Source organism: Asparagus officinalis, chromosome 5 (genome assembly GCF_001876935.1).
Source record: "Asparagus officinalis chromosome 5, Aspof.V1, whole genome shotgun sequence".
Taxonomy (NCBI): domain Eukaryota; kingdom Viridiplantae; phylum Streptophyta; class Magnoliopsida; order Asparagales; family Asparagaceae; genus Asparagus; species Asparagus officinalis.
In genome coordinates, this window is record NC_033798.1 from 8214563 (window position 1) to 8239340 (window position 24778).

The window sequence follows — 24778 nt, forward strand, 5'->3', positions numbered from 1 at the left end:
TCTATCTAGTTCCTTTGCTATTTTAGTTATATGCTCTATGTAGTAGTTCTTTTGGTAATATATCTGTATTCAGGATGATCCAGAGGCGTGAATGTAACCGTATGGTTGCATTGCCGACCGAGTCACGCTCCAAATTGTCATGTTTTGGACCCGGGGCGTGACAAGGTTTTAGTGGTATCAGAGCCAGGTTTAGAAATTGTTGTCTCATCCTGTATACAGATACAAATTAAGATTAGACCAAAAATATGGAGCATGTATAGAATAGGTTCTTTCCTTTCCAGAATTACATCCCTTTACTCCTAATATCCTGATTCTTTGTCCTAATCTTGATCAATCTCCTTTAGGTGATCGCTATGACTCTAAAAGGTCGACCCCCTATGCCAGTTGTCCCCCGTGTGCTTGGAATTTAATTTTGAGGACATAATTTTGGATGAAGGAAATTTGAATAAAACTAAGTTAGAGGATCAAGAGTGGGAAATTTTTTTTTATAGAATTTGGATTTGATGTTAAGTGAGTTGAGAAGATATCTTCATATTATATCAAGATTAAGGTGATAAACAAGGTGGGTGAAAAAGAAAACTATTCGAGATATCCAAATATTAGTTTGGAGTTTTAATGTTGAGATATGCAAAGAGCTGAAAAGAGTTTTACTAGGGCATGGGATGAAATAAAGATTTACTAAAGCTAAGAAGAGAGTTATAATGATATGAGATTTTTTTTTCCGATATTTGATTCTCGATCAGACTTATTTGGTGATTGAAGATGCATGGACATACATATAGATCACCTTAGAAGAATTTGGTGAAATTTCCGATCTCGACAATTGAGAAATTATAAGAAGTGATGGAGGAGCATTTATATAAAAATTTGTACTTCATCTGAATATATATGATTAGTATAAATATCTTTAGAGATGAGTTTAACTTTAATATTAGTAGAGTAGCACAACAGAAGGATGACATCTAGAATGATATAAATTTTGAAGAGAGGTATACAGTATATTTGGACTATGTTCGAAGTTAAGATGAGCGATATATAATTGATTTGAGGCATCTTGAATTTGAATATGACTTTGTAGCATTAAGATGTGCATGGGTCAACTAAGAGGTTGTACTAGGACAATGAAGGAATAACTATTCTACAGAATTTGAGATAGGACGTTGAGAATGTGATATTAGCCCAGATTAGATAACTGGACTCTCATCCTGTACATAACTATTTGATCTTTCAAAATAGGAATAGGAGTCTGAGCATGTATAATAATAGGGTCGTTCCCTCTTGCAATATCTTTTTGCGCTTACTCCTTTGATTCCGCATCCCAATTCATATCTAACTTAACAGTTAATTCTTTTCCCTTCTTAAGCCAAGTGTATACGGACTTAGTCAATGTACATAGATAGAGTTTTTGTAGACTAGCCCCAAGCTTCATAAGTTAAGTTAGCATGAAAGTTTATCCAGCCACTAGCCTTCACTTTAGCAGCAACTACAAGTTCATGGCCGGTCGTTTGGATGAAGTTATCTCAGTCAATGGATCATCTAAAAATTTAACCATTTAGCTCCAGCTAGTCATGCGAATGAACTTGGATGTTCTTTATGTGCTAACCAATCAGGATATTAATAGACTTGAACACTTCTCAGTTACCTCCAGTTAGACTAGTATCTTAGCCGAGAGGAATGTTTTTTTTTAGCTTAACTCGATGTAGATATGCATGTAAGGCAAATCCATCTTGAGGCGTATGTGCAATTGATTATCTAGGTTATAAATCCTGAATGTGGTTCGTACTTGATGATATACATGGTATCCAAGAATGAGAAATCATGTGGATGATATTGAGGGTATATATTGGAAACTTGATTTTGTGAGATAACAACCATATAAAGTTAAGTATTTGATTTGAAGATATTATATGATTATGTACCCAGTATATGATCGAGAAAATACACGATGCTTGATATCTAAAAAGATATATTAATACTTGAGAAGTGCCACCGAATCATGGTTCCAACCACATGTCTATAAGTTTAAGAAATGGAAAAAAAAACTTCATGAAAAGTCTTAGGCTAGGATCTACAAGTTTTATATTAGTATCAAATTACCTTAGGTTATACATGTTTATGATGCCATAGTGTTGAATGTCAAGCGAGTCCTTCAAGACACCATTGTAATATTGATATTGGGATACATGTTTTAGTGAGAGGGGGCTCGTGATCTTCCTCCACTAGATTGTGATTGGTGGTGGTCCTAAGGGTGACGATCCTTAGGACCAAACTTGGGAAAGAAGTTGGTTTACACGTATCACGTCTTGAATTATCTCGCAGGGGATTCATACTATGGAGAGTCATTCCAATAACCTTATAGTATGTGGTATGAGATATATACGAGACAAGCTAGTTTTGGGTACCATATCTATTTATTTCTGGTAGAGCATTGCTTCTTGTGTGCTTGGATTAAATTCCGAGGACGGAATTTGTTTTAAGGGGGGTAGAATGTAAGAATCATGAAATTTTTTATACTAGTTAAAATAATTTTTCTGGTACCTTAAAATGTTAAATTATTATTTTCAAAAGAGTAATTATATTTTCTTGATTTTCTTATAATTCTCTACGATTCTAAAATATAGTCTTATATTTTTTTTGGTTTTGCTAAAAATAAATTTAATAGTTGCAGTGAATACTTTTAGGTTAATATTTGGTCATTTATATTATTAATAATCTTATTATTATTAATGTAAACCTGAGCATAGTACATTAGCACATATATAAATATATGTATATAAATATTTGGTCGTTAATATTTTGTTAATATTATTATTTGTTTAAAATTATTAATATTATGGTTATTCTCATGTTTATGGTAATATATCTCCATAATCATTCCCTCATTTTCCATAATCACGTTTTTCTCTCACAATTATTTCCTTCCTTTTTCTCTACCCTTTTCATTTCCCTTAATCACGTGTAAATCCCCATAATCACGTTATTAATTGATTTCTTTCTCTCCCCATTTATTCTCTCTTTTAATTTTCTTTCCTTATTAACCCTCTTCCATAACCGGCTCCAATCACCCCCTTAATCAGGTTTAATTCATACCATTTTTCCTCCATAATTATCTCTCTCCTCTTAATTACCTCACACATATCTCTCCTCTCCCGCATCCTCCAGCGAACAAACCAACCCCACCTCCTCATGTTCTCTTCAAACCCAAGACACCCAACACCCTCCTTCTTCCCGCTCATCCTCCTCAACCGAGCCCCGTTACCGCTCCCTCAGACCCGACGCCGTCAACCTCCTCTCCATCTCCTTCGCCACCTTCAAACAACCTAGATCCGAGCTCCTCCACCCCCTGCCACCTCGCCGTCGTCCACCTCCGACGACGCCAACGCCGAACCCCTAGATCCACTCCGTCAACCCTCTAAGGTTCGCTGCCCAAACCACCGCATCTCCCCGAGCTCCGCCATTGCCGTCAAGATCGCACGCCATATGTTCGATGTTATGCCAACGGCCCCTCGACGGCAAGCATTTTTGTCTTGCTCTTTGTTGAATTCGTTCTCATTATTATTATGCAAGTATATTTTAACTTGTTTTTGTTATCTTCAATTCATATGACTGTTTTATTGCAAGCATTTTTGCTATTGCTCATTGTTATGCAATCATATCTTTCCCCAAATTCTTTTCTAAAATTTTTACTTTAGTCAAGCATTCTTTTTTAACTTTCTCAATTATTTTCATGATTATTTGATCTGTTCAATTTTGATTCTGATTTGATTTTGTTGTGCTTGAGATATGGATTTAAGTCCATCAATAATGGTAATTAAAGCTTGATGTGTGTGAAGTGATTGAATGAATTGTTTTTTTTTCTTTTTACTTGGAACAAAATTATAACCGTGTATAAAGTACTTTATTATGACCCTTTGCCAAAAATTTTGGTAACAGATCTAGAAAAATATTGTATTTAGTAAGAGACCAAGGTGTGCTAGAAGTCCAGATTTCCAAGTATGACATTTGACCTTGCTTGCTAAACTTACAACATCCTGTTTTAGTTGCTACGAAACACATGATTATATTGCATATACTATTTTGTAGTGTATGTCAACTTCAGATTATTTTTAGTTGGGAACTTGCTTAGGCTTAATGAGATTTCATCGCTGTTATAGGGTTGCATTAGACTTAATTATCATACTGGAAGTATAAAGGCTAGAAAATCAATAGCTTTTGCAAGTGGTTCAGCGAGTTATTACAAATTAATGTTGATTATGTTAAGATATTAATGAGTTACATCCTGTTGTTGAAGATCAACCAGTCTTTCTTTGTGAACCCAAAACCGACCCGGTTTAGATCCACTATTAGACCACATGATACATATATTATCAATTTGTACGGGTTATGAGCTTACTGTGTTTGACATGCATGACTGTATGAAAATTGTTGCTTGATCACCTAGTTGTCATCCAATAGGAGAGACTGTGTATGAAGACGACTCCTGTTAAATGTGTGACTTATAAGCGTGCTTTCATAGCATGGCTATGCTCTCGATATCGACATCCCGATATGAGAATTTTCCTTGGCTATTACTATTATAGCATCGACTAGACGATGCACCTTTCTTGATTGGACATGTTCTGGGTCACGGTTATTTTCATAGTTTTACAGAAGTCGTTCCACGGTAACTCTGTGGTTAGTGCACAACATTTCATGCACAGTCATTTAAAATTTAATCGACAAAACATGGGGTTTTAAAAGGGGAATTAGACGAAGAATATAACATGTATATAAACGGGCATATGCGCACTCCTGATATCCTGAGTTATATATATACATGGGCCAAAGAGCAAATTCCTGACTTGAAGCCGTGTTCCTGGGACGGTTTACGGGGAACCGATTTATATACATGAAAATATTCTTCTCTAATTCAAATAACATGTAAAAATAAGAATAATGTGTTTTTATGCTTGTGATAGATTTGGCAGGTACGGTATGGACCTGGATGAAGTATGGATGTTGTATATTTGATATTGTTGTGTATAGAACTTTAGGAGTTATTATCTTTAACTGAGGTTTCATCTTATTTTGATTTATAAAAATAGCTTTTCTTTTATCACTGAAATTTTAGAATTTATCTTTTCTTTATATCTACCACTTATACTCACACGTGCATAATTTCCTCATTTTACATGCTTGCTGGGAGTTTTCTGACTCCCCTGGGGTTTGCATGCCCCAGACTTGGGATTTGTTCTTTCTTTGCAGGACCAAGAGTACTTTAAAGATTAAGACCAGCGTCAGTGATCACTATCTCTCTCTCAGCTTCAGTTATTGAGTCTTTCTTGTAATCACTTATGGTACTTCAGACTAAGATGTATTTTTTCCTCTTTCCTACTTTAAAGAGTTGTGTACATGTAAGAGAAATTTGTCTTTTTCAGAGTTTCTTTATCTATCTAGTTCCTTTGCTATTTTAGTTATATGCTCTATGTAGTAGTTCTTTTGGTAATATATCTGTATACAGGATGATCCAGAGGCGTGAATGTAACCGTATGGTTGCATTGCCGACCGAGTCACGCTCCAAATTGTCACGTTTTGGACCCGGGGCGTGACAACCGACCTTTGAATAAAAAAGCAACTAAGTAAATGACAATAAACTAGTCCTTATATTTACCTCTTTGCTACTTTCCTTACCTTTTGAGTTATTAGAAAAGGAACGAGATGTGCTAATAAAAGTTCACAAATTTTGACTCACTAATAAAGACCAGACCCAAAAAAAAAAAAAAAAAAACTCACTCACTTCAACACTCAACTCACTCCTACATCATTTTATTTATTTGATACGAAATTATATCAGGTTTTCTTAACTCATTTCTTTCGTGTCTGACGATACTCCCAAGCAGCTCCAAGCAATGTCATTACTTCTTTAAAAACTTTATTAGCCTCTTCTTCATCTTTAATTTTAACTATGTTATGGGTGATCAAGCAAGAGGCTTCAACATTAGTAATTTTTGACCTTCATTTTTGGGACATCACTCTCAAAAGAAAATTGAGCTTTTTCAAGTTCATCTTCACTGGGTTCATATAGTCTGAATCGTAGGCCTCTTTCTTCTTTTTCTTCCTTACTTCATATTTCTTACCCTCCTCGTCATTGAAGTATTCTTCTACAGACGGTTCTTCTTCATTGTCTGATAACAGTTTGCTTAATATTGGTTTTTTCCCAAATGATTCTTCATCACTCGAAGAGATTTCAATCACATCACGCTTAGCCATACTTCTAATTGCAAATGGCCGGGTCGGGTACAGACTTACAAAATTTGATTTGTTTGTTACTTGCACTTTTATTATAAAAAGATGCCATTAATTCAAAATCAACATATAAGTTTCAGAACATAAAATTAGAAAACTACTCATGAACTAAAAAAATCCCCTCGATATCAACCCTGGGGCTAGACCCAAAAATCCAATTCCCAACGCGATCACTTCTCCCTTCCTTCTATCTCCCTCGATGCCAACATTAACTTAGTAACCTTACAAGAATAATTTATTTCTCTATCTATATGTATTTTATGGCTTACTCAATTATATTGACAATCATTAACAAAACCAAAGAGGAACACACTTCTCAATAAGTGAATGATAGTATTTACAAAATAAAACAAAAGAAAAAATTCTGCATATAGAATATCTGATACGTTAAATACTATATCAAATATTTTTCATAACATGTACAAGTCTATGAAATTCTATATATATAATAGCTGATATGATGAACTATGAACTCCTGAAACATGGTGCGTGTTTTGGGGGACACACTCCCCGAAACATGGAGCATGTTTCGGGGGGCATCACCGAAGCATGGAACATATTTAGGGGGAGCATGTCTCTAGTTTCTCCTATAAATAGAGAGAAGAAGAAGAGAGATTTAGAAGAGGAAGTGTGGAGAGATTTTAAAGAGAGAAGAAAAGAGAGAGCTTGTGGGTTGTACAAGTTGGTATTCTTCTTATAGTGAAAATCCCCTTTTCCCCCTTCCATGGACGTATACAAGTTTGCCGAACCACGTAAATCACGTGTCTTTACTATGTGTTGGCTATTGATTGTAGGTTCCCTCGACATCCAGTCCTAGAACTGCTGAGAGGAAGAGTGTATATCTCACTTTGTTGAGATATTTTACTTCTGTTCTTGTTTCCTTGGTAAAACGGGAATATATAGGTTAACTTGAGATTTTGTGACAACAAAAGCCTGGCTCTCTCTCGGGTGATATCGCTTCCGCGTTGGGGTGGGCGTGTCGGCCCCTCTAACAATTGGTATCAGAGCCCTTTTATTAAGATTAGATGTGGTAAAATTTCTGATCTGAGGTGGTGCTTGATTATTGTGTGGTAAACACAAGGTATTTGTTAGAATTCCAAAGAGAAGCGGATTTATTAATACAAATGGAGAATGGCGTCTATAAGTAAAACAGTTAAAGTTGAAAAGTACGAGATGGAAAAGTTTAATGGGAAGAATGATTTTTTCTATTGGATGATGCAAATAAAAAACTCGTTGATTTTGCAAAAATTGCACAAGGCTTCGGTAGGAAAAGAGAAGAAGCACAAAGATATGTCAGATGAGAATTGGGAGGAACTAGATCTGGAAGCACGAGCGTCAATTATCCTATGCCTTGAGAGGGATGTAACTTTCTTGGTAGATGGAGAGGAAACAGTTGTAGGTGTGTGGTCGACGTTAGAAAGCACATTCATAATGAAGAGTCTAACGAATCGGATCTATTTAAAGTCCAAATTGTATACTTATAAGATGGAGGAGAGCTTATCAATCCGGGAATACATCAACAAGTTTGATAGGATCATATCGGACTTGAAGGACATTGATGTGATAGTAGAAGATGAGGATCAAGCGCTTCTTCTACTTCTTTCTTTACCGAAGTCCTATGAGAACCTAGAGCAAACACTGATGCTTGTGAGAGACAATTTGACGATGGATGAGACTAGAATGACACTTCTAACAAATAATGTTAGGAAGATTGCAACCAGTGATATGGTTACTGGTGGTAACAAAGAACATGCATAAGGATTGCTTGCTAGAGGAAGGGGCAATGATCAAGGAAAGGGCAAGGGAGGAAAGTAGGCACGTTGCCGAACCTCGTTTATCAATTTTATGCGATTCGATCTTTTATCAATTAATAGTACTCATAAATTTTTTGATGCTCTAACATATTGGTAAAATTATATGCAGCTACTTTAATCAATAGAGTAACGTTAATTTTTAATCTATCATATATTTTTTAAATTTTTATTCCTTAACTGGATATTTTTAATCTATTGTAATTGTTATGTTTTACTGGCATCAACTTAGACTAATTTTATATTCCAAAAAGAATAGTAAACCTTAAATTATAACTTATATTTATATATCTTAATGAAAGAATATCAAACAATTACTCTTTTCTTTGTCGAGTTTTGAAATTTTAGCTTTTTATTTTTGTGATTTTCATCTTTTCAGGGGTGAGTTTTACAATTTTTAAAACTTGGGGAGTGTTTTTTTCAAAAAATTAAATTTTAAGTTGGGTGCTTGTAATTTTAATATTTCATATGTTGGTGGTAAGTTTTCAAATGTCAAGATATTTCTTACAACTTTGAAATTTTAAGGGTATTTTTTCCCAATTCTTAAAACTTTGTGTTGCTTTTTGCAAAATTTAATCTTCTACAATTTGCTTATAATTTCTAGATTCGATGTGTATTAGTTATAAGTTTTGAAATTTCAAGATTTTTTACGAGTTAAATTGAGTATGATATATAAATATTTTTATTTATTTTCTCAAAGTAATATAGATACACAACAACAACAACATTATACCAAAACTTTTGGGCCATTTACACGAAATTCTATTACTTTCTATGGATGTAAGCTACTCTTTATTAGGTTAATTAAATTTGGCCTTTTTCCATAAAGGTAAATCACTATTATATTGCTTTCATCGTATGTAACTAAGTCTCTGGGGCCAACCTATTATATAAAAAAAAAGAGGTCTCTGGGGCCAAGCTCTAATATTCCTTCTTAGTTAACCATAATCTCATTATCTTTTCTAATTAGTGCATTTAGTCTCAGTTGGACGAGATCAAACTATCACAATCGAATTTTACTAGTTTTAACTAATTATGCGCAATCTCTATCCTCATAACTAATTGCTAGTTTTAACTAAGCTTTCACAATCTCTATCCTCATAACTAATGCACTCGTTCCCTATTCTATTTCTTACATTTAGTTGTTATTCATAATGTTATCATTTCTATTACTCTTATTTGTGCACATGGCAGTTTTTACTTACATTTAGTTGTTATTCATAATGTTATCATTTCTATTACTCTTATTTGTGCACATGGCAGTTTTTAGTTGTTCAATATTTTAATACTTAAAATATTGTCGATCTTATAATCATCTTATATAATTTTTCATTCGATTCCAAATATATTCCATGATTACAGATGACTCCGGAACTGATTTATGAACCATCTTATTCTCAAACTCAATATCTTGAAAATTAGTCATTTCTCAATGGCAAACACGCAGATGCAAAAAAAAAAAAAAAAAAGAAAACAACAACCAAGAACGTGTAGATTATTAAAAATGATAGAATTTTTGAGGAATTCCATTGTTTAAAAGCTAAAAACCCTTTATCTAAGAAAGATATTAAAATCATTAAGATTATAAATAGACACTTGCATGTCTTGAAAATACACTTCTTCTCAGAACGATCCATATGGGAGCGGGCCGTTTCAGCTGCGCATGAGGTGTGAAATGACAAATTTGCCCCCATCCCCCACCAAAAAAAAAAAAAAAAATTCACATGCGCAGCTCAAACGACCCACTCCCATGCAAATAGATCTAAAGAGATGCAAACTCTAGATCAGAAAAGAACTTACAGAGTTTCAAATGGAAAAGGAAGAAAATGGATGGTAGAAGTTAGTTTTTTGGTAAAGTAAAATATAATCATGTTATTATTGATTTAGAAATTTCATATGCAGATGTTTGTTAAGACGTCTAAAATAATGATACTCTATATAAAAAAGGGTACTCTTCGTTTATTAAAAAAAGACAAAAAAAACAGTCTAAACAAGGTTTTTTGGTTAAATTACTTTTCAGATCAACGTTTGTTTTGAGAAAAGAAAATATATAAGGGTTTTTTTTTGTAATTTATGTTGAGATTTGACGTGAGCGTAATTAGTATACGAACCAACTCCGCTCCAGCCTCTTAAAAGTCGGGTACAAATCCGAATTTAATTTCCAGAGAAATATGAAATCTCTACAAAATTCCTCTCTATTTCAGACATATATTCGAGGAATTTATTAAGTTTTCTCCAAATCGACAGCAGCTATGAACACCACAATGGCCAAAACTTTCTCGAACAACAAGTTTCCTCCAAAATTTTCATATTTTGCTTTTCAAGTTACGTCGTTTTAGGGATTTTAGTTTTATTCATCAAAATTTTGAAATAAAATTACTCTTATTTAATGTCGAGTAGTTCTACAATGGAGCTAGTTAATTACTTTTTAGGAAAACTAGTATGCAAAACGTGCGTTGCACATTATGCATGTTAAGAAACCATATAAGATAAAAGTTGAATGCCAACTAATATTTCTTACTACTGTTTTCAATATGCCTCTCTAATATTAGGTGAATCTTGATGATGCACACTGTCAGGGTATGCTCCCAAGAATCCTTCCTTCTTCTCGATCTCCTTCAATTCTTCAGGCGTAAGCCTTATTGCGAACCCCGTAAATGCAGTATCATAATAGTAGATCATTCGCGACCGAGCAAATTCTTCGGAGTTATTGGGCAAAAATGATCTATACCATTTCCTAAGCTCATTTTGGTCCAAATGAGCTTTTTTTGGTGGAGCAACTTGAATTATGTAAGTCTTCAGATTATCATTGGTGTTATTTTGGTTTATGGATGTAACAAATTGACATAGATTTGAAGAGAAGAGGAAGAAAAAGAATAGGAATGAAGAAACCATTGTGTTCATTTATTTCCTTTGGAGATCAAAGTTTGGTGGTTCGGGGCACCAAATGAGAGTGCTACTTATAGATGATGTAGGTTTGATGGTTATTAGTGAAGCATTTATAGATGTACATTCCGAATTTACTTCATAAAAGTAATACAATAGATTTGTGTAAATGCTAATAAAGGAATATCCATTATGAAATACAATTTGTCAAAGTTATAAAAGTTATGAAAAATTTAAGAAGGAGAGGTCTTAAGAAAAGCATCTAGAAAAGGCACGTACTAACTAAAAGAAATATATTCTTATTTGATATATATGGGGCATGAGATGAGATGTGAAGATAAAATTTATTTAAAATCAACCGACCTTTGAATAAAAAATCAACTAAGTAAATGACAATAAACTAGTCCTTATATTTACCTCTTTGCTACTTTCCTTATCTTTTGAGTTATTAGAAAAGGAACGAGATGTGCTAATAAAAGTTCACAAATTTTGACTCACTAACAAAGACCAGACCAAAAAAAAAAGACTCACTCACTTCAACACTCAACTCACTCCTACATCATTTTATTTATTTGTTACGAATTATATAAGGTTTTCTTAACTCATTTCTTTCGTGTCTGACGATACTCCCAAGCAGCTCCTAGCGATGTCATTACTTCTTTAAAAACTTTATTAGCCTCTTCTTCATCTTCAATTTTAACTATGTTATGGGTGATCAAGCAAGAGGCTTCAACATTAGTAATTTTTGACCTTCATTTTTGGGACATCACTCTCAAAAGAAAATTGAGCTTTTTCAAGTTCATCTTCACTGGGTTCATATAGTCTGAATCGTAGGCCTCTTTCTTCTTTTTCTTCCTTGCTTCATATTTCTTGTCCTCCTCGTCATTAAAGTATTCTTCTATAAACGGTTCTTCTTCATCGTCTGATAACATTTTGCTTGATATTGGTTTTTTCCTAAATGATTCTTCATCACTCGAAGAGATTTCAATCACATCACGCTTAGCCATACTTCTAATTGCAAATGACCGGGTCGGGCACAGACTTACAAAATTTGATTTGTTTGTTACTTGCACTTTTATTATAAAAAGATGCCATTAATTCAAAATCAGCATATAAGTTTCAGAACATAAAATCAGAAAACTACTCATGAATTAAAAAAATCCTATCGATATCAACCCTGGGGCTAGACCCAAAAATCCAATTCCCAACGCGATCACTTCTAGCTTCCTTCTCTCTCCCTCGATGCCAACATTAACTTAGTAACCTTACAAGAATAATTTATTTCTCTATCTATATGTATTTTATGGCTTACTCAATTATATTGACAATCATTAACAAAACCAAAGAGGAACACACTTCTCAATAAGTGAATGATAGTATTTACAAAATAAAACAAAAGAAAAAATTCTGCATATAGAATATCTGATACGTTAAATACTATATCAAATATTTTTCATAACATGTACAAGTCTATGAAATTCTATATATATAATAGCTGATATGATGAACTATGAACCCACGAAACATGGAGCGTGTTTTGGGGGACACACTCCCCGAAACATGGAGCATTTTTCGGGGGGCTTTACCAAAGCATGGAGAATATTTCGGAGGAGCATGTCTCTAGTTTCTCCTATAAAAAGAGAGAAGAAGAAGAGAGGTTTAGAAGAGGAAGTGTGGAGAGATTTTAAGGAGAGAAGAAAAGAGAGAGCTTGTGGGTTGTACAAGTTGGTATTCTCCTTATAGTGAAATCCCCTTTTCCCCCTTCCGTGGACGTAGGCAAGTTTGCCGAACCACGTAAATCACGTGTCTTTACTGTGTGTTGGCTATTGATTGTAGGTTGCCTCGACATCCAGTCCTAGAACTGCTGAGAGGAAAAATGTATATCTCACTTTGTTGAGATATTTCACTTATGTTCTTGTTTCCTCGGTGAAACGGGAATATATAGGTTGACTTGAGATTTTGTGACAACAAAAGCCTGGCTCTCTCTCGGGTGATATTGCTTCCGCATTGGGGTGGGCGTGTCGGCCCCTCTAACAATTTGTATCAGAGCCCTTTTATTCAGATTAGATGTGGTAAAATTTCTGATCTGAGATGGTGCTTGATTATTATGTGGTAAACACAAGGTATTTGTTAGAATTCCCAAGAGAAGCGGATTTATTAATACAAACGAAGAATGACGTCTATAAGTAAAACAATTAAAGTTGAAAAGTACGAGATGAAAAATTTCAATAGGAAGAATGATTTTTTTATTGGAGGATACAAATGAAAAACTCGTTGATTTTGCAAAAATTGCACAAGGCTTCGGTAGGAAAAGAGAAGGAGCACAAAGATATGTTAGATGAGGATTGGGAGGAGCTAGATCTGGAAGCACGGGCATCAATTATTTTATGCCTTGAGAGGGATGTAGCTTTCTTGGTAGATGGAGAGGAAACAGCTGCAGGCGTGTGGTCGAAGTTAGAAAGCACATTCATAACGAAGAGTCTAACGAATCGGATCTATTTAAAGTCCAAATTGTATACTTACAAGATGGATGAGGACTTATCAATCCGGGAATACATCTACAAGTTTGATAGGATCATATCAGACTTGAAGGACATTGATGTGATAGTAGAAGATGAGGATCAAGCGTTTCTACTACTTCTTTCTTTACCAAAGTCCTATGAGAACCTAGTGCAAATACTGATGCTTGTGAGAGACAATTTGACGATGCATAAGACTAGAATGACACTTCTAGCAGATAATGTTCGGAAGATTGCAACCAGTGATATGGCTACTGGTGGTAACAAAGAACATGCATAAGGATTGTTTGCTCGAGGAAGGGGCAATGATTGAGGAAAGGGCAAGGGAGGAAAGTAGGCACGTTGCCGAACCTCGTTTATCAATTTTATGTGATTTAGTCTTTTATCAATTAATAGTACTCATATTGTTTTTGCTGCTCTAACATATTGGTAAAATTATATGTAGTTACCTTAATTAATATAGTAACGTTAATTTTTAATCTATCATATATATTTTTAAATTTTTATTCCTTAACTGGATATTTTTAATCTATTGTTATTGTTATGTTTTACTGGCATCAATTTAGACTAATTTTATATTCTGTAAAAGAATAGTAAACCTTAAATTATAACTTACATTTATATATATTAATGAAAGAATATCAAACAATTACTCTTTTCTTTGTCGAGTTTTGAAATTTTAGCTTTTTATTTTTGTGATTTTCATCTTTTCAGGGGTGAGTTTGTTGGGGATTCGAAATAATCAAATCAAATCCGTACCCTTCCGGATCTTGTGTTTGAAAGTTGAGTAAGAAAGAAATTGTGACGCCCCTGGGTTCACACAAGGCTGCAGTCCGAGGTGAAGCCAAGAATGTCAAACCTGCCATGCACTACACCGTGCAATAACATGTTTCACCATCACAATTTTATCACTCTAGTGGGTCAATAATAGGTGTAGGTACAAAAGCAAGTAAGAGATATTACAAGAGATAACCGATGAAACGATAAAGATCAAATAGTATTTCATCATCCAACACACAGGAATATAAAGTCAATGTCTATAATGAACAAACTGGAGTTCTTAATACATCTCAAATACAACAAGTCTGAATACATGAAATAAGGCACACAGCCTTTACAACATCTAGAATAAAGTCCTCAAATGTCTAAACAAAGTCTATAGTGGAGCTCCAAAATAAAGCATAGCTAGAGTAGACAGTCGAACACTAAAGTGTGTCGCCATCAACCTGCGACTCTCCGGGCTCCTGGCTCGTGACCTGAAAGGGGGAGGGACAACGAGCGTCAAAGCGCTAGCGAGCAACATCACAACCAATCCCAAGGGGGAGGGCTCATTGTATAAGAAAAATACAGTTATCACAAAGTATATATATGTATAAACAATTACCCTAACAATAAACAATGGGTCTTAGTACTTATGAAGTTTCAACACGGGCATAGGTACGTCGAGCGAAATAATCCAAACAAGGAAACCCTCATGTATATACCTTGTATCCCAAATTGAAAATCCTTAAGTACCAAACCCGGAGTCTAATATGTAAACAGAAATAAGCAAAAAGAAAATACAACATGTCTCCGAACATATATATATTGTATTATGTGACGTCCCACATAATTACCATGTCGTATTTGACATAAGTGGCATATCATACTCTCAATATATGTGGTGTCATATTCTTCATGAGTGTCATGTCATAACTCATGTGAAATGTCGCATGCATGGTTAATAAAGATGTCCAGTACATGAATTAGATATAGAGATTTCCCAACACGTGAGATAAATGGATAATTGCCCAACACGAGGACTGAAATGGATTATAGGCCAACACGAGGACTTCTATGGATTATAGTCCAACACGAGGACTGTGCAACTGAGCAAGTATTAGTGATATACAAGGCATGGTTTACTTATGCAAAACTCACACTCAACTCGTCGTGTGATTCTAGGCAAGTATTTCAGGCCATCTATCATGCATAGATGCTTAGTACAACTGAAGATCAAAGTTAGGTGATCGAGGCAAGCGCTCTAACGAGTGTACTATACAGCAGAAACAAACAGGGCAGGAAAAACTGTGCGGCGGTCGACCGCAGAACCCACTCCGGTCGACCGCTCGCAGGCCCGAGAACTACTGGGCTCAGAAGCTGAGCGGCGGTCGACCGCAGAGGTCATGCCGGTCGACCGCCCAAAGCGCAGAAACGATTCTGCAGGCAGGAACGCGCGACGGTCGACCGCTGAGTCCTATGCGGTCGACCGCTGGGCGGACAGAACCTCATTCTGGGTTCTGTCAGCTACCGAACTCATACAAAAACTTGGGGATTTCTATACCAATTATACTATAACCTTTTAATAGAGAACTATGACAATAAACAACAAGTTTAAATGGTTAAAACCTCATTATCAAAAATCCCAAAACTTAAACAACATGATTTTAAAAGTTCTTAAATAGTAAAAATGAGTTTAACTCTCATAAAAGTGCTTCAAATCAAAAACTCATTTAATTAAACATCATTAGTGAACTTTTTTAAGACTGAAATATATGATTCTTGCATCCCATGCCATAAGATCTACTTATCTACACAAAAATACGATTTTGGGCTCAATAAAAACCGAATAAAACTCAAATCCAAGCATAAAAAGGAAAAGGGATGAAGTTGGGCGGGATGTTACTCGCCTACGACGAAAACGAAGCCCTAGATCTGGAGGAAGATGATCCCTCTCGCTGAATCCACCAACAATTCGCTGAAAAGCCCTCCAAAGCTCCTCCAAATCACCAAGGAGTGAGAAACTATCCAAAGCTCCTCCAAATCACCAAGGAGTGAGAAACTAGGGTTTGAGGGGAGAGAGGGGGCTAGGGTTCTAATATCAGATGGAAAAATGGGGCTCTCTTGGGTATAATAGTATATATACTATCCCCACAACCCGACCCGAACTCGACCCGAAACCCGTTAAGACCCAACACAGAAAAACTCTCTGCCTGCTGTGCGGTCGACCGCCGCGCCCAGCGCGGTCGACCGCACAACAGGAGAAAAGTCCCCTGAGTGCCCGACTGCTGTGCGGTCGACCGCCGCGCACATCGCGGTCGACCGCACAGCAGAACAACTGCCTGCTATGCCCAATATATATATATGTATATATGATAAATTTTCACAAAAGAATTATTCATCACTAATAATTCAATATCTATATATCCTTATAAAATTTTACGGGGTTCTACATTCTTCCCCCCTTAAAAGAATTTCGTCCTCGAAATTCGAAAATCATACTCATCTCGAAATATGAGATTCTAGATGAGCGTTTATGGATATTTATACTTAACCGTCCAAAATGATAATATTCTCGCTCAAGCCTTAATTTAGTGGAACTAGTACATCGGGTGAAAAATCCAAACAAGGAACCCCCCATACATATACCATGTGTTCCAAAAGATTAAGAATTGGGCGAAGATATTCTCATTCTAGTGTTAAATAGATCTAACCAAATATATATCAACATAATATAAGTCACTTGTCATAAAAATTTATTTACCTGATCAAACAAATGTGGGTAGTCGCGTCGCATGTCCTCCTCGCGCTCCCAAGAAGCTTCCTCAACTCCACTTCGGTTCCATTGAACTTTCACCAATGGAATCACCTTGTTCCTGAGTCTCTTGTTTTCTCTAGCAAGAATAGACACTGGAATCTCAATAGTAGACAAATCATCCCGAAGCTCAATCTCCGGTATATCCAACACTCGCTGCTGCTCCTCATCATGCAAGTGCTTCTTGAGCATAGAGATGTGGAACACATTGTGCACACTAGACATAGATGCTGGAAGATCTAGTCTGTATGACACCGCTCCAATACGCTCCAAAATCTGGAAAGGTCCAATATATCTCGTTGCAAGATTCCTTCGCCTCCCGAATCGCTGCACGCCTTTCATAGGTGATACCTTCAACATAACCAAATCTCCAATGTGAAACTCTAGTGGTCTTCGCCTCTTATCTGCATAGCTCTTCTCTTATCTGCATAAGGCTAGAATCCGCTCTCTGATCAATGCTACCTTCTCAGTAGTCTGCCTCACAAGCTCTGGCCCAAGCATCAAGCTATCCTCTGGCTCTGCCCAGCATATCGGTGATCTACAGGGCCTCCCGTACAATGCCTCATACGGAGCCATGCTGATCGTCGCTTGATAACTGTTGTTATAAGCGAATTCTATCAATGGAATATGATCCTCCCAGCTGCCTTGGAAGTCAATGACACATGCCCTCAACATGTCCTCTAATACCTGATTCACCCTCTCAGTCTGACCATCCGTCTGCGGGTGGAATACACTGCTATAAGATAGCCTGCTGCCAAATGAGTCCTGGAAACTCCTCCAAAAGTGTGAAGTGAAAACTGATCCTCGATCCAATACGATCGTATCTGGAACTCCATGGAGTCGAACTATCTCCCGAATGAATATCCTCGTATACGACTCGGCTGTGTAAGTGGTCCTCACTGGAATAAAATGCGCTGACTTCGTCAACCGGTCCACTATCACCCAAACAGAATCATTCCCCTTCTTCGACTTCGGCAACCCTACAATAAAATCCATGGAAATATCCGCCCACTTCTACTCCGGAATAGGCAAAGGCTGAAGGGTCCCTGCCGGTCTTTGATGCTCTGCCTTTACCTGCTGACAGGTAAAACATCTAGCCACATAGTCTGCAACCTCTCTACGCATACCTCTCCACCAGAAATATCTCTTCAAGTCCTTGTACATTTTGGTGGTTCCTGGATGCACCGTGTACCGAGTACGGTGTGCCTCATCAAATAGCTCCCTCTTCAGCTCTGCACTGGCTGGCATGACCAATCTACCCTTCATCCGTAGACCTCCATCTGCTCCAATGGTCCAATCAGTCTTTGGCTCATTGGAAATCTCCTCCTTTCGGATTTGAATCCAAGAGTCTCCCAACTGTTTATGCTTCAGGAGAGGCAAGTTAGTTATGCAGGATTTTGTTGATGCAGACTATGCTGGTGAGATAGACCAGAGAAGGAGCACTACAAGATACGTATTCACTTTGGGCTCTACAGCTATTAGTTGGGTTTCTCAGTTGCAAAAGATACGTATTCACTTTGGGCTCTACAGCTATTAGTTGGGTTTCTCAGTTGCAAAAGATCGTTGCTTTATAACCGACGGAGGCTGAATATGTTGCTGTGACAGAGGCAAGCAAGGAGATGATATGGTTGCAAGGTTTCTTGGAAGAGCTGGGACAGAAGAGTGAGAAGAGTGTCTTGCATTGTGATAGCCAGAGCGCAATTCATTTGGCGAAGAATCCCGCTTTTCATACAAGGACCAAACACATACAGGTTCGCTACCAGAGCGCAATTCATTTGGCGAAGAATCCCGCTTTTCATACAAGGACCAAACACATACAGGTTCGCTACCATTTCATAAGATCAGCGTTGGACGAGGACATGTTAAAACTTGTGAAGATTCAAGAAAGCAAGAACCCGGCCGATATGCTTACCAAGGTTGTCACTACAGAGAAACTGAAGTTGTGTTCAACTTCAGTTGGCCTCATTACTTAATGATATGGAGGCCGTCGCCACAGAGAGAGCTGAAAGAGATTGATAGTTAGTATCCAAGTGGGAGATTGTTAGGATATATGAAGGCTAACTATCAGACCTGCCCTATACTTCAGAATGAAGAGGAACAAAGTGGAACAGGAGGAACAGGATCGACGACGACGACGAAGTTCAAGCAAAACGACGAAGGGCGCATTTTGACTGAGGCGCGGTCGACCGCGCATGGCGCGACGGTCGACCGGTTTTTGAAGGATTGGTTGAAGATTCTGACCATAATCATGTCTTGCTGATAGTGATTAAATTTACTGGCCCGTTTACCTATATTATTTACCTATGTATATCTTTTATATGCCATTGTTTTAAGTAAATGACACCCATTCAGGTAATTGGATTATACGTGGGAATCGCTACTGTAGGTGTCTTTATCATATGGTACACCCACGGCTCCTTCTTAGGCATAGACTTGAGTGGCGACGGCCACACTCTCGTCAGCTACTCCCAGCTTTCTAACTGGGACCAATGCTCAACATGGAAGGACTTCAAGGCCTCACCCTTCACTGCAGGATCACTAACTTACTCCTTCGATGAAAACCCTTGCGACTAATTCCAGTCTGGCAAAGTGAAGGCAATGGCTCTTTCTCTCTCAGTCCTTGTTGCCATCGAAATGTTCAACTCTCTCAATGCTCTCTCTGAAGATGTCAGTCTCTTGAGCATGCCCCCCTGGGTTAACCCCTGGCTTATGTTAGCAATGTCGGTGTCCTTTGGCTTGCACTTTGTCATTCTTTACGTACCATTCCTTGCTCAAGTGTTTGGGATTGTGGCACTTAGCTTCAATGAGTGGCTTTTGGTGTTGGCTGTTGCCTTTCCTGTGATACTTATCGATGAGGTTCTTAAGTTCGTCCGTAGGTGCACGAGCTCTGCAAGTATGGACAAACATTCTTCAAAGCGCAAAGATGATTAACCGGATAAACATAGTGCTATATTTGAAAATTTTACACGCATTTTTGTACTTTAGGAAGGTGCTGGGGTATCACCAACTTATGATTTAGGTGATTATAGTGCAGCGTAGCTTAGATTCATTAATTAGGAGGCTTGCTAGCCAAAATTGCAGTCAAATTATTGTACTGTATTGAAACTTTTTTGCGTGGATGCAGTATAAATAATTGACGCTTTACAGCTTGTCTGGAGCAGATTGTAGCTGAAAGAAATCTTGAAAACATTTCTGAGGTTCAAATTTTGGTATTTACAAGTTCATTATACGATGTGCTAATTGGCTTTTATCTGTTTCAAAGCAACTCGTCTTGACTTTTATTTTAATTTCATGGTTCCTGGTGCTTAAAGTTGTTTCTGTTCTGCATATAGTTATCTTCAGCAATAAGAGAGAGAGGAGAGAGAATGCAAAACAAATGTCAATCCTGGGTTTCAGATGCAAGTTAAATTTAGTATTCTGTATCCAACTATGATCTAATACTGGTTTATATGCGAATAATTTCATATAAATAGGATCAAATTTGAGAAGAATCTTATTAGCAGTACAGATATATAAAAGTTATATCTTTGGGTTGATATATATTATTAACGCAATTTACGATGATATGCATATCTATGCATATCTCCCTCCTCTAGAAATTTGAGACCTTTAATAAGAATTTAAGGTGAATATTATATTTAATGGTTTTTAATAAGAATTTTAGTAATGAAATGTGTTACCTTCATATTAAAAGATCTTGAAATCTAATAATGCTATTACATCTTTGATCGTATCTTTAAGAATTGATCCTTCGTTAGTAGTCATATCCATAAATAAAGTAACATAGAGTCATGACTCCGTATGGTAAAAAGAAAAAGAGCACATTTAATTTTTTTGGCTTACAGAGAGTCATGACATTCTAATTTTTCTTTTATCTTCCATGAAGAATGTTTCTTTCATTTGAAAAAAGTTGCTCAATATATTCTTCAAGGGGAATTCAGTCGGTGCTTCTTTGATAGATTTGTTAATGTCAATTGAAGTGATCCTTTAACATTTCCAAATTGTGTTTATTTCCTTCACTTTTCTATTTGAAATGAAAATTGTTTTATTCTTTTGAAGGATATTTCTAAAACTTCTGATCGTTCTCTATACAAAAATCTTTGTATTTTTTCACCTTGTAAATATTATTACCATCAGAGATTAATATTTATAAATTATAATTAATTAATACTAAGCTATTATATTATATTCTTTCATCAATTTTATGCGATTCAGCCTTCTATCAATTAATGGTACTTATGTTTTTTTTGCTGCTTTAACATATTGGTAAAATTATATGCAATTACTTTAATTAATAGAGTAACGTTAATTTTTAATCTATCATATATTTTTTAAATTTTTTTATTCCATAACTGGATATTTTTAATCTATTGTTATTGTTATGTTTTACTAGCACCAATTTAGACTAATTTTATATTCTGAAAAAGAATAGTAAACCTTAAATTATAAGTTACATTTATATATCTTAATAAAAGAATATCAAACAATTACTCTTTTCTTTGTCGAGTTTTGAAATTTTAGCTTTTTATTTTTGTGATTTTCAACTTTTCAAGGGTGAGTTTAACAATTTTTAAAACTTAGGGAGTGTTTTTTTTAATTTAAATTTTAAGTTGGGTGCTTGTAATTTTAATATTTCATATGTTGGTGGTAAGTTTTCAAATGTCAAGATATTTCTTACAACTCTAAAATTTTAAGGGTATTTTTTTCCCAATTCTTGAAACTTTGTGTTGCTTTTTGCAAAATTTAATCTTCTACAATTTGCTTATAATTTCTAGATTTGATGTGTATTGGTTATAAGTTTTAAAATTTTAGGATTTTTTGCGAGTTAAAGTGAGTATGATATATAAATATTTTTATTTATTTTCTCAAAGTAATATAGATACACAACAACAACAACATTATACCAAAACTTTTGGACCATTTACACGAAATTCTATTACTTTCTATGGATGTAAGCTACTCTTTGTTAGGTTAATTAAATTTGGCCTTTTTCCTTAAAGGTAAATCACTATTATATTATTTTCATTGTATGTAACTAATTAGTCTCTAGGGCCAACCTATTATCCAAAAAAAAAAGAGGTCTCTGGGGCCAAGCTCTAATATTCCTTCTTAGTTAACCATAATCTCATTATCTTTTCTAATTTGTGCATTTAGTCTCAGTTGCACGAGGTCAAACTATCACAATCGAATTTTGCTAGTTTTAACTAAGCATGCCCAATCTCTATCCTCATAACTAATTGCTAGTTTTAACTAAGCATGCGAAATCTCTATCCTCATAACTAATTGCTAGTTTTAACTAAGCATGGGCAATCTCTATCCTCATAACTAATGCACTCGTTCCCTATTCTATTTCTTACATTTAGTTGTTATTCGTAATATTATCATTTCTATTACTCTTATTTGTGCACATGGCTGTTTTCGTCGAAAGTTACCTTCATCATTGATTTCATTAAAACTTCAAACGTTACAAATGAATTCAAACAACAAAGAAATAAAAATTATAACTTTCTTGAAAATAAACACAAGATCCGTTCGTCGTCTCTTGCTTGCGTGGGTCTTTAGCCTGTGACGGGGACGTCGATATCCGTGGACTACCTGGCAATCAGATCTGATCCAGAGCTTCGTCGATCCGCGAGGAGATCTAGAAACTTAAAGCACCTATCTCGATAAAAGCGAGATATTTGCTCTTCTTAGTATTACCACAACGGGATAATACTAAGGATCGGGTACGGGTGATGTAAATCTGACGAAGAAACTCTCTTACGTTGAAGTGTCTTGGCTTGGCCGAGACACCCCTGGGGTGTCTTGACTTGGCCGAGACACCGTAGGTGCCTCAGTTCAGCTCTGAGACGTTTTCAATGCCCGTTTGACTATTTTTGCTATAACTTCTTTGTCTGAACTCGGATCTGAGTGATTCCAAATGCGTTGGAAAGCCAACAAGGAGTTCTATCGGCTCCAATGGTTGGATCATCTGTAGAATGAATGAGACACGAAGGGCATTGTTCCCTTTGTAAACATTGCGGGGCTCCCGATTAGCCCGCACCTTCGTTATTCCGGAATTCTGTCAGCTCACGTAGTTCGTCGATTCACTTCAAGCGTTCACCGACATCAATCGAACTCCTGTGAACCAGATAGTGGTGTTCATCGTCATTCCTTAACACTGAGCCGTTCGTAGAGACCTATAGGTAATTTTCGATGCCTACAGATACCCCTCCAAAGCGTTCCGGACTCGTTTCTTTTATAGAAGAGGCTGGAATACTTTGGATGTGATTGGTCTAGCCTTCAGTCGGCGTAAAGTACCTATAGTTAGCTTTAACTCTTGACTCCTTCGATTTTCGATCTATTCAATGCTTTGACGAATAGCCGAAGTTCTTCTGACGCTGCGTTTATCGCCTGACCGTCGTCGGAGTCTCGAGTCTATTACCAGTGAGTTGAGTTTGGCTTGTGTCATTAACTTTGAACTGACTATCTCTGTCACGTTGCGTTGACTTAGGGTTTCAGATTATCGTATGTTGACTTTTGGTCACAACGTGTTGACTGGCGTTGACCTAGTGTTACGCGTTGACCGGCGTTAACCCTAGGGTTTCGAACGTCGAATGTTTACTTTTTTGGTCGCAATGCGTTGACTGGCGTTGACCTAGGGTTACGCGTTGATTGGCGTTAACCCTAGAGTTTTGAACATCGAACGTTGACTTTTTGGTCGCAACGCGTTGACTGGCGTTGACCTAGGGTTATGCGTTGATCGGCGTTGACCCTAGGGTTTCGAACATCGAATGTTGACTTTTTGTCGCAACGCGTTGACTGGCGTTGACCTAGGGTTATGCATTGACCGGCGTTGACCCTAGGGTTTCGAACGTCGAACATTGACTTTTTGGTCGCAACCGAACGTTGACTTTTTGGTCGCAACGCGTTGACTGGCGTTGACCTAGGGTTATGCGTTGATCGGCGTTGACCCTAGGGTTTCGAACATCGAATGTTGACTTTTTGTCGCAACGCGTTGACTGGCGTTGACCTAGGGTTATGCATTGACCGGCGTTGACCCTAGGGTTTCGAACGTCGAACGTTGACACCGTTTATACTCGTACGTTTACTGGAGTATACACAGTTTAAGCTCTTAAGGTATTGGAGCACAGCGGTCCCAAGTGTCGGGGTTGCAGGACCAACTGTTAAAGCTGATTCATCTGCATTTGTGGATCTTATTTTAATTTTGTTGGATAATCGAGCCACGAGACCAACTAGCAGATCTGATGCATCAATGACTCGCACTCGCATGTGACGTTATGCTAAAAGAGTTAACTCTTTTAGTGCTACGATATTGAATACGTAGACTTCGTCTTTCTCCTGTGAAAAGACTAAACAGCAACGTGTATCAGACGTTGACTTAGGATTTTTGGCAAATCCTCAGCCCTCAACGGATTTGTCATGCTTTTACCGATTACCGTTTGAATCGGGCTTACATGCGGATTGTCTTAAGTCCGTTCCGCATGTGACGTTGTGCTAAAGGAATGAACTCCCTTAGACTTGATGCTACGACTTCGAATACGTAGACTTCGTCTTTCTCACGGGAATAGACTACCCGGCGACGCGTGTTAGGCGTTGACTTTAGGATTTTTGGCTAACCCCAAGCCTTTAACGGATTTGATTAGCCTTTACCGACTACCGTTTGAGTCGGGCTAGCATGCGGATTGACGAAATCCGTTCCG

The 24778-nt window shown here is 36.7% G+C and overlaps 1 protein-coding gene and 1 pseudogene across 1 annotated transcript in view; both read left to right on the top strand.

Moving 5' to 3' along the window:
• The window catches only part of LOC109841479 (calcium-transporting ATPase 1, endoplasmic reticulum-type-like), an 83207-nt gene that overhangs the window by 15880 nt on the left and 42549 nt on the right, over positions 1–24778 (top strand). The gene's annotated exons all lie outside the window — the stretch shown is intronic.
• Positions 19304–20118, top strand: LOC109842664 (annotated as a pseudogene).